The sequence below is a fragment of the Amia ocellicauda genome, chromosome 3 (assembly GCF_036373705.1).
Source record: "Amia ocellicauda isolate fAmiCal2 chromosome 3, fAmiCal2.hap1, whole genome shotgun sequence".
In the NCBI taxonomy this organism is placed as follows: Eukaryota; Metazoa; Chordata; class Actinopteri; order Amiiformes; family Amiidae; genus Amia; species Amia ocellicauda.
In genome coordinates this window covers 16700919-16713005 of record NC_089852.1, presented here as the reverse complement: position 1 = coordinate 16713005, position 12087 = coordinate 16700919, and the positions used below count along the sequence as shown (strand labels likewise).

The 12087-nt window shown below is 38.1% G+C and overlaps 1 long non-coding RNA gene across 3 annotated transcripts; it reads left to right on the top strand.

The window, feature by feature from the left end:
- The first annotated feature begins 3766 nt into the window (after window positions 1-3766).
- Window positions 3767-9361, top strand: LOC136739012 (uncharacterized). Of its 3 annotated transcripts, XR_010812760.1 has the most exons (4): window positions 3767-4676; window positions 5072-5143; window positions 5494-5634; window positions 7540-9361. It is a non-coding gene; the product is annotated as an uncharacterized LOC136739012 (long non-coding RNA). The 3 variants fall into 3 exon arrangements; XR_010812762.1 differs by lacking the exon at window positions 5072-5143 and having other exon boundaries at window positions 3769-4676; XR_010812759.1 differs by lacking the exon at window positions 3767-4676 and having other exon boundaries at window positions 4686-5143.
- The last annotated feature ends 2726 nt before the right edge of the window (window positions 9362-12087 follow it).

Here is a 12087-nt window from a genome sequence, read left to right as displayed (position 1 = left end):
CTGCCAGTGCTGAGCAGAGGGGCAGCGCTGGCAGACTGGGCTGCAGGTTCCTGGGTGTTGCAGGGGTGGTAGGCGGTCCAGGGAGCAAGGGCAACTGGTGGATATGGGCAGTTAAGACTCGGACTGGGGTCGCTGTCTCTGGTCTGTTTTGAACTCCAATCCACATTTTCGGCACCATAGTGGTCTGCTGGGGTCTCTCTGCTGGGACCCCTGGAGTCCAGGGTCTGTCTTTCACCCTGGGATTCAAGGGCCGATCTACAAAAATGGCAGCCTGGTGATCTTTAGTGATGTCATCGTTGTTTGCTGCTCACCGTTCCGGGACTTCAAGGTGGGTGTTGGTTTTTCTGAGGTGTCGTCAGCTGGAGAAGCATGCCAGTCCAGAGATGGGTCAGTGGTGCTGGCAGTGTGGCCGGGGTCTGGATGTTGAGTTGTTTGGTTTGGCTGAACTCCTGAGTAGCAGAACAGGGTGAGCAGAGCTTGCAGAATCATGGTCACCTTTCTTGATCGCCCACTTATCGGTGGTTGATCTTTCCTGCCTGAGGCTAATCAGCTGGACTCTCTGCAGATTTGTTTCTGTGACATTATGGGTGTGTCGTTGTTATCGTTTAATGTATATTATTTGTTTTAATTGTATTCCTTTATTTTATTTGTATTAATTACTTTTTATTGTATTTTTCTGCATGTTATATATTTACTGTGAAAACAGAGTTGCCTGGGTAAGAGTATTTGCTAATAAATAAATAATAATAATGAAATGTACTGGGAATCTTTTACAGTCATTCTACAGGTAGCACCCGTATAAGCTATTATCTAAAAAAGAACAGTAACCATCATAAGAAGAATGCCTTTTGATCCTTTATTTGTGGGAATTTAAGCTCATTTACTCAGTATTGTTAGATTAGGTAATATTTATTTGCCTGAATTTTGGCTTCAACCTTGCTCCCAGATCATGTGCTTACTGATGCTTTCCTGGAGCCAGTTACTTTGGGTCTGCACATTCAGAAAGTGTTGGTTCATCATCAGCAACCTAACTGCTGATCCTGAGACTAGACAATTCTGTCCTTGCTGTAGGTTATGGTGTCCAAGCTTTCACAAACCTACTGTAAATGCACAGCCTGCCTTTCTTCTGCAGCCAACAGCCATCCCATTATTGAAACAAGGCTGGTGTTGCAGGATGTGCAGTTTGTTTTTAACTTATTCTACATAGGCCAGGACTAAAACTCCCTACAGTGAGATCAAGACCGAGTCCACAGAAGAGATGCACTTACAGTATACCCCACAGCTGCCTTGGATAGCTTGATGCTTTTGATTTTCAGTTTCTTTATATATATATATATATATATATATATATATATATATATATATATATATATATATATATATATATATATATATATATATATATATATATATTCTGTTTCTCTATTGCCTACATGAATTTTCCTTGTATGCATTTCCGTTGTTTTCTGAAAACATATTATTAAAAAAATCAGTCAAGGATATTCAGTGGCAATGTATTAGTTTGTCAAGGGTATACACATTTCAGAAATGTAAAATATGCTGCAAGTAAAAAAGCAAAACAAAAAAACTAATCTAGCCCATTTGTGATTCGTGTGATTTATTTGTGATTTCCTTCTGAAAAAAAGCCTATCGCCATCAACCACTCAATCAAAGGTGTTGCCATAACTGATCCTGTAACGTCTACTGATGTAGATTTGAGCCAGCACAGCCTCTGGTAGACTTCTTTGAGGAGGCAAGGTGGCCGAGTGCTTAAGGAGAAGATTCCTGATTCAAGCCCTAGCCCTGTATGGTAACCCCAAGAAAGTGAGTTTATCTTCTAATTGTCAGATGTAATATTAATATATGTAGTATATAATGAAACCCCTCTGTAGACACTGCAAGATGCTTTGATAAGATGTGTGTGCTGATTATGTTGATGATGATGATGACTATTAGATCAAAAGAAAGACATAATTTTAACTTTATTTTTGGTGTGCATATGACTATTATTGTTATTATGAGTAGTAATAGTATTTCTTCAGGTATTTTGTAGTATACAATTTTGAGTTATGCATTACAGTATGAATTAAAGATTATATCTTAATTGCAGGAGATTTATATTTATAGTTACAATTTTACAATGGACATTTTCAGTCAGTCAGTCAGTTAGTAAGACCACCTATTGCCTATATTATTCATCACAGTGAATCCATATACTTTGAAATTAAAAAAATACATTCTTTCGAGTCGATTGAACAATATTAAGATGGGGTATTAAAGTATACTTTAGTGAACAATATTAATTCAACTAAACAACACACTAAGTACATCTGTTGGTATGTTTGTCAAAATATATGGATAAATGGAACATCATTTTGCAATCCCACAACTGCATAATACTGCATTAATGCAAGCATTATTTGGGACAAAATTAAAATGAAAATGCAATAATTTGCATGTTCATATACTAATACACACATTCACAGACAATATTAAAATGTTAATGTAAAAGGCAATTGCAATTGCATATTTAAAAACTTCCCCCGCTTTATGGTGGATTTTATTCAAATGATAATGTATTTGTGAAAATAGAAAAACAGCACCCCTCTTTGCAAATACATGTCCTAGCTCTTACACCATATTCTGGACAAATGGAAATGCATGGTCAAAGACTGTTATTACAAATGCCAGAAATGGAACCAACATGGCACATACAGTCTTTAGTTTCATAACTGAACGAGTTGTTACGATGAACAAATCAGCCAGACTCGAGAGTCTGTGAATCGTTGAACGCAGTCGATAGGCTCGTAACCGACTCCTGAGCGCCACACTGATCATTCACAAGGTGAATCAAAAGAACCAATTCTGTTAGGACACTGATTCGATTACCATTGTTGACCAAAATGGTTAGTTCAAAAAGAATGAAATGTTCGCGAACTGCACATCACTAATTGATGCAGACCCAGAAATCACACGGCTCCTGGAATTACAATTATTTTGAATGTTACTCTCACTTCCTTTTTTTAAAAAACTGCATACATATGATGACAGTATTGACTGTAAATACTGTCAATTTCCACTTCGATAAGGTACCAATTAATACTGGTCGATTATCATCGATACTGATTACGATACCGATTAAAAAAAAAAAAAAAAAAAGCCCACGGTAATGAGTTTATTTTTTACAGTTTGTCAGGCATAGTTGCCCTGGATAAAGGCCTCTGCTAATACATAAATATAAATAAAATAGCCTAATTTAATTAAAAAAAAATAAAAAATTATATATATTTTTATTTTTATATATATATATAATATATATATTTTTTTTTAATTAAATCCAGGGCGACTATGCCTGACAAACTGTATAAAATAAACTCATTACCGTGGGCTCAGTGCAATATAATAGGTGCAATGAATGTGAGTTAAGCTCTCTGTTTGCACAGAGTTTACTTCTGATGTCAAAAGTGATTTGGCTACTGGTGACGTAATCTCCCACGTTTTTTTGTTTAGCCCCCTATTTAATATCTTTTCCCCCCCATGTTTCCCCCCATTTTCCCCCCAAGGCTTCAATTTCCTCCCAATCTGGCAACCCTGCGCTTCTCTCATGAACAGAGATCACAGAGCAGAGAACAGTAACAGAGACCGCTGACCAATAGCTGCACTTCAGGTTCAGAGGTCGAAGGTTAGAGTTCGGTAAAGCATGATCATGGCCACGTCCCAAATCGTACCCTTGCTCCTACACCCTTCGACAAGTGTACACTTCGCGTGACGTGCTGACGTCACAGAGTGTGCACTTGAGTGAGGTGATGGGTGCCAAAACGTTTTGTGGCTGAACTTTCTAATCATATATTTAAATCATGATTATATAACAATTTTATATTACACTGGACAACAAATATTTTGCTTCTTGGACAGCTTTGGGTGTATCTTATAGATTGTTGGCTGCTGATCACAAAAATCAGCTTTAAATTAACCTGTCACGTACCATTTTATTTAAATCTTCTATTTTTGCAATTTCTTGTCATATTTTAAGTCTATTACATTGATATCAGTTTGTATGTATTTTAATGTGATTGTTTCAAGGCATAGCATTGTCTAATGTAAGCTACGTAACATGTAAGCCAGTTATAGACTTAGGACGATTGCTGACATCTAAAATGTCTCGCTAATGCCGCAACAGCCGTGATACGTTCTACTACATTTGTGGTGAGTACATGCTTAAGCCTCAAAGATGCACCATGACTGGACTTGTTAAGAAAGCATATGAGCTGTACTTTGGTTTGAAAGATTGGGCTCCTCACATTTGTTGTGTAAGATGTGCTGTCGATCTTAGAGCTTGGCTCAGAGGAACTCGGAAGGCAATGCTGTTTGCTGTCCCGATGATATGGCGAGCACAGAAGGATCACATGACAGACTGTTACTTCTGTCTGACTAATGTCTCCAGCTTCTCTGCTAAAAATAAGAAATCAACTTATGCAAAACAGATGAAGATGCTGCAATGCACCAGCTGGGCACGGACAGTGACATTGATCTGGATTTTTAACCATGCATGTCTGGTGAACCTCATCTAATAACACTGTCAGAATTAAACGACCTGGTCAGGGACTTGGGTTTGGCGAAAGCAAAAGCAGAACTACTGGGTTCAAGACTGCAAGGATGGTGTTTGCTGTCAACAGGTACGAAAATGTCTGTCTTTCAAAGCCGCCAAGATGATTTAACAATTCTTTTTGAAAACGAGGTTAGCAACCTCGTTTTCTGTGCTGACATTGACGGGTTGTTCACATCTTTGGGTTGTTAGTATGACCCACAAGAATGGCGTCTCTTTATTGATTAATCAGTGTTAAGCCTCAATGCTGTCTTGTTACACAATGGCAACGTCCACCTTTCAATACCTGTTGGCTATGCTGCACACATGAAAGAAACATACGAAAACATGGAACTGTTGTTGAATCACATCCAGTAGACTAAGTACAACTGGAACATCTGTGGAGATCTAAAAGTAGTGGCTCTGCTACTGTAACAGGTGCAATTTGAATTTGCACTGTTCCTTTAATTATAGCTTGTTCAATAGTGCCTTGTTTCGAGGTCAAGGGTGAGAGCCCATCTGCGCAGGAGCAAGTCACTCCGGGCTTGCTTTTTACAGGTGAGGCTGCGTATTTGAGGTGCTCTGAATTATAATATTATTATTTTGATTTTTACATGTATTTTGTTAAACTATTTGATTGGTACATATATGTTTGTTATGAGATACACATATAGAACATTGTGTTATTTTAACTTTTTATTTTATATAATTTTTGTATGCTATTTGCGGCGAAACGTGGTTAACACGTGTTAATATTGTGTATACTAGCAATGTAAACGTGATTGGTTTTTTTTAGTATTACATTTATTTTACCTGAATACTCCGGGCTTGCTTCTTACAGACCCGACGCTGCATGCACAGAGCATTAAAAGGCGTTGATTTATGAAATGTCGTCCTGTCTGCTTTAGGTGGGCCTGCACTGAGTGGAAATCAGCGCACACGAAAAGAGGAAACAGAGCATCAAGGACTTTCAGGGGAGATGCTAACACAAGTAATTGTGCAGTTGGGACAGCAAATTGGGGAATCTGTTGTTTCTCAGTTAGTTAATAGTAAGTTAGTAGAAAGTGTAAATTTCCCCAACCATGACAGTTCACATGATAACAATGTTGGTTTAAAAGAACATAATAGGGTTTCAGAAACTGCTAGCATACTTGATTTGTCAAAGCTCAATGTGATTGTAAAGTCTGAGGTTAGGAACCACCTACATTTCATGGTGATGAAACCGATAAGTGTAATGTTTATGAATGGGAAGAAGTAATGCAAAATTATTTGTGCAAGAAAGACTTTGAAGTTCAGGTGCATTCCTGTGAAATTATGGAAAAATTAAGAGGAAAAACTAAAGATGTAAAAATTGCAGTCAGAAACAGCAATGTAGATTTGCAAACAAATTCTGAAGTGATCTTTAGCATACTGAAGCAGCATTTTGGTGATGCAATTTCGTCTACAACTCCACTGGCCGATTTCTGTGCTACTTTGCCTCAGCCCAATGAAAGTGCATTTAATTATTGGATAAGGCTTAACAAGTCGATGGATCTTGTGACTGACTGTTTGCAAAGAAGGGGTAGGAAGGTTGATGACCCAGGTTTAGAGGTGGCAATGCTGTTCATTAGATACTGCCCCGATGCACAACTGGCTAGTGCTTTTAAGACCAGACCACTGGAAAAATGGTCAGTCCAAGAAGTACAGGATATGCTGGATAGCCACCAACGAGAGCTAAGATTAAAGAGTAACTGGCTTAGCACTGGTGCTACAAGAGATCAGAGTAATATTGCTGTTGAGTCTAGGACAACAAGCAAACAAGCCAAAGAGGAGGCTTCTGATGCGACCCATGTGCAGACTGAATACAAGTGTTTGCAGCCCAGTGCCAGATAAGGTTCAGAAAATGATGGCACACTGACAAAGTTAGTTGATCTGCTTGCAAGTCTCTTAACAACGTAGGAGGGAGACCTCAAAACCAGAATTGGAAGGTCAGATCGAAAAACCATCGTCAGATATGTGATGGGAGGGATCATAGCACGAAGACCCATTGTATACGTGACCGTCTATGTTTCATGTGTTTTTCGTCGGATCACAGCTGCAGAAACTGCCCAGTTAGTAATCAGGCAACTGCTCCTGTGGCTGCTCTGAAATCCGATAATCAGCAGGAAAACTAAATTGTCCACACTTGAAGGGGGACTGTGTGCGCAATACAATAAACCCCCCAGCCTTAGATACTGATGATCTCAAATCTATATATAACAACCATTGTGGCAAAATTGAGAAAAACAAGGAAGCTATTTTTCAAGGAACACAACAATTGGTGGACAGTGACAGCATGTTTTACACCATGGTTTCCATAGGTGCAGATTTGAAGTTCCCTGCTTTTCTGGACAGTGGCTCGATGGCGTGCACTATGTACAGACAGAGATAGAGCTTAAAGAATGCAGGGAGCTCAGTGTTAATGATAGTAGAGAGGCAAATGTCACACTTATAGGTTGTGGGGGGCTCCAGGTTCAACCCAAATTAATTTATGACCTTGAAACAACCTTGTATGGCTATCAAATGATTGTTCCTGTTTTAGTGGTACCAGGACGCATGGTACAAATGGATGCATTCAAATTTCAATGCAGAGTACGAAGGAAGTTGGTTACACTACTTAGAATGCAGCTCGGATATACCAAGTACTGTTGTTACATTTGCGAATGGGACAGCAGTGATAAAAAGTCACATTACATTAAAAAGAACTGGCCACTCGGTAAGAATTTGGTTCCAGGACAGAAAAACGTGACACATGAACCACTTGTTGACCCAACAAAGATATTTTTGCCTCCTCTTCACATAAAACTGGGACTAATGAAAAAGTTTGTGAAAGCAATGAACAAGGAAGGTGAAGGTTTTCATTATTTTAGATGTTTGAGATGTTTCCAAGAATAACTGATGCCAAAATTAAAGAAGGCATTTTCGTTGGTCCACAGATCAGACACGTCATCAATGACAAGCGGTTCGAAGATCTGTTAGTGGGGCCAGAGAAAATCACCTGGAAAGCATTCAAGGATGTTGTTGAGAATTTCCTTGGCAACTACAGAGCACCAAACTACATTTAAGCTGATTGACAAACTTCTTACAGCATACAAAACCATGGAGTACAACATGTCACTGAAGATTCATTTCCTGCATTCACACTTAGACTTCTTCCCCACAAATCATGGTGCAGTCAGCGAATAACATGGTGAAATGTTTCACCAGGACATTGCCACAATGGAAAAACGGTATCGGGGCAACTGGAATCCATCAATGCTGGCTGACTATTGTTGGACACTGCAACGCGATGGACCGGACACTGAGTACAAACGAAAATTGGGAGCAAAACACTTTTAGCCCTGTTGAACTTATGCAGCGTGTCAGAAACATTATGTGATTAAACACGTTATAGTCAATTAAACTTAATTTCATGTTTCTGAAAATTCTTACCTGATACAGTCAATCTGAAATTATATTTGTGTTCACTTTGAAGGGGTCTATCATAATCAGCAATTTATTTTTCAGGAAGCAAATCTTTTGAAAAAATGTGTTGTCCAGTGTTATCTATCTATGTATTTTAATTTCCTTGATGCATAATTTAACAATTTCTACAACTGTCTAGCTAGCATTACATTACATTTTTATGCACCCGCCGTTGCAATATTTTCCCAATTGACTTGTCTCCGCCTTTAATGCAAAGAGTTCTGGGACTTCAGCACTAAAACACTTCTGCATAAGTGTGCTCTTTTGTACACTCCGCTGATGGGAGCATTGAAGGGCACAAAAAGCTCGATTAGGCTCCCTTCACTCGCTCCCTGAGGGATTGGGACACCCCTTAAGATGGCCACTGTAGAAAACTGCCCCACCAGGGAAGGGAACAAGGGCCAAGTGTGTGATTTGAGATGCAGCCCATGTATTTACAATAGCTTAAGAGCGTGCATTTGCAAAGAGGGGTGCTGTTTCTCTCATTTCCAAATTGCATTATCAATTGAATAAAGTCCATCTTGAAGCGGGGTTGATCGTGCATTTGTAATAGTAGTCTTTGTCCATACATTTACAATAGCATTTGACATTTGCATTTCCATTTTGTGCAGAAAACTGCATAAGAGCTAGGACATTTATTTGCAAAGAGGGGTGCAGTTTTTTGATTTTCACTAATACATTATCATTTGAATAAAGTCCACCATACAGCAGGGGAAGGTTTTAAAAATGCAATTGCAATTGGCTTTTACATTAATTAACATTTTAATATTGTCTGTGAATGTGTGTACTAGTATATGAAAGTGCAATTTTCTCCCAAATAATGCTTGCATAAATGCAATGGATGTTCCACTTAGCATTACCATTTGAATTAAGTCCTCTATGTCAGGGGTCCCCCCCCCCCATCACGGCAGAGAAAATAACGTCAAACTGATTCATCACAAGTTCAGTGTACATTTTGCTTTTATTTAACATGTAGGTGTGTACATTTATACATCTGTAAATAATTGGCCAATGATTATTTAAGTACAGCAAGCTAAATGTATATTTCATGTTGTTAACTTAATATTTGTTTTCCTGCAATTGATTACTTAAGTCTTGTGTTGTTTGTCTCTGGCATGTACTTGAATACCTTACAGTAATGTGTTGTGCAGGCTATATAAAGCTTTAACCAACACTATTTAGGACTGGATGCATGTGTTTAATGTGTTTATGTAAAATGACACATTCAATATTCATACATAACATTCATAATGCTGAAACTCTGAAATAAAATGCCTTTTGCCTCATTTAAAATGATATTCATATTTGGTAAATATATGTAAACAGAATCAAAACCTCACCCAAGAAACCTATAACCATTAGTTCCCAATTAAAAAAAATATATATTAAAAAATAATAATAATGGGAGGCTGGTGGTAGTAAAACCACAGTTTGGTTGAGGTGGTTTCTGTGAGCTTTGACTCAAAGTTTGGCATAAAGGGGTTACTAATCCGCTGAAGCTGCCTGTTCTTCAATGAGTTCAGGAAAATAACTTGAATTTCTGCCATCCCTGACAGGTGCATAGTCACCTGTTGTCTGACGGTATTGAAGTGCAGGTTCCTCTCTCCAATTAATGCATGCACCTGTTCAAGCATATCTGTGATTCCTGATGAGGCACAAGTTTTCCATAGTTGTAGTTTTCTTTTGAATGCCTCAACTCTTTCGTGCTGTGTGGTGTTGTTTGTGTTGCACCCTGCATTGCTTTGTTGCTTGCTGCTTTCAGTGAATATGTCTGCAAGATAGCTGCAAGAGTTGAGCAAGAACTTGGCAGGATTTTATCTGACAAGAAGTTTTTCAGCTCCTCTCTTAAGCTAAACGTGTGTCAGCATCCGTCTGTGGGATAACCATCTTAGCACTGGGTACAGGAGCAAGGAGTGGTTTTCAGCGCCCACCTCTTCACAAAGGGCAGTGAATAATCTTGAGTTTGTTGCTCGTGCTTTGACAATGTTCACCGCAGTATCCAAAATGCGATGAAGCTTGAAAACAGTGTGTTGAAACTGCTCAACAACTTTAATTCTCTGAAACACTCTGGAGTGCCTGCCAGTCATCCCCGATGCTCCATCTGTGCACAACCCAATGCAGCTGTTTCATTTGATTTAGTTTGATCTTATAAAATCATACAATGCCTCAAAAACTTCCTTTGGTGTCATAGTTGTCCTCAGCTCTTTACAAAAACAAAAATCTTCCCTAATCTCCCTCTCCCATTCATAACTAACGTATGAGAGTAAATATAAAACAAAAACAATTGGAGACAAAAATAAATAAATAATGGATTTTTTTGACTCATCAAAGTAGCCACCTTTTGCAGATAACAGCCATTCTTTCTACAATGGAAATCAAATATTGTTCAGAAAGTTCTTCCCAACGCTGTTGCAGAAGTTCCCACAAATGTGTTGCACTTGTAGGTTGATTTGCTTTCACCGTTCTCTCCAGTTGATCCTAAACCAGCTCGATGGGGTTTAAGTCTGGAGACTGTGCTGGCCATTCCATGATTAGAATACTGTCTTGTTCTTTTCTTCTAAGGTACATTATTTTTCAGTTTTTGGTAACATACTTTTTTTTTTTTTTAACCTCTGGCAGTATAACGCTTACCTTTGTACCATTTCAGGTTACCATTTCACTGGACTTGAACTGCTTACATTTAAATGAAAACTGGAAAATTGGGGGTGTTCTAAAACTTGTGAGCGGTAGTGTAGGCCAGGACTGAAACCCCCTACAGTGAGATCAGGACAGAGGAGATGCATTTACAGTATACCTCACAGCTGCCTTAAATAGCTTGATGCTTTTGATTTTCAGTTTCTTTAAATTATATATATATTCCATTTCTCTGTTGCCTACATGAATTTTCCTTGTATGCATGTGTGTTGTTTTTTGAAAACATTATTTAAAAAATCTGTCCAGGGTTGTTAGTGATTTGGATACAACCATGACAAATTAATAAGAGGATATTCAGTGGCAATATATTAGTTTGTCAAGGGTATACACATTTCAGGAATGTAAAATATACTGCAAGTAAAAAACTAAAACAATTCTACCCCATTCATTTGTGATTCGTGTGATTTATTTGTGATTTCCTTCTGAAAAAAGTCTATCGCCATCAACCACTCAACCAAAGGTGTTGCCATCACTTTTTGCTGTTACGTCTACTGCTGTAGATTTGAGCCAGCACAGCCTCTGGTAGACTTCATCGAGGAGGCAAGGTGGTCGAATGCTTAAGGAGAAGATTCCTGATTCAAGCCCTAGCCCTGTCCCTGTATGGTAACCCCAAGAAAGTGAGTTTATTTTCTAATTGCCATATGTAATATTAATATCTGTAGTATATAACTCTACACCAGCAGTGGTTAAGGAAACCGCACTGTGGACACTGCAAGATGCTTTGATAAGATGTGTGTGCTGATTGTATAATGACTATTATATGAAAAGAAAGATGTAATTTTAACTTTATTTTTGGTGTGCATATGACTTATTTTTATTATTAGTATTATTTCTTCAGGTATTTTTTCAGCATACTTAAAAACGGCAATTTTGAGTTACAATATGAATTAAAGATAGATATGAATCTATTGCAATTAAGATACAATTAATATATGTATAGTTATGATTTTATAGTGGACATTTTCAGTCAGTCAGTTATTAAGACCACCCATTGCCTATATCATTGATCACAGGGAATCCATATATTTTGAATTTAAAACATACATTATTTCCAGTTGATTGAACAATATTAAGATGGGGTGGGGGGTGTATCTTATGACTGCCACCCCATAGAAATCAGTGGAGTGACAGTCTCAACTCAGTCAACTGGCATCTTTTCAGTCAGTGTCCAGTAAAACTGCAAAAGTTATCTAGAATTAAGTATACTTTAGTGAACAATATTCATTCAGCTAAACAACACACCAAGTACTGAGTCTGTTGGTATTTTTGTTGTATGTCAAAATCATGGGACACATTCTATCCCTTACATAAAAACTGTGATCTCC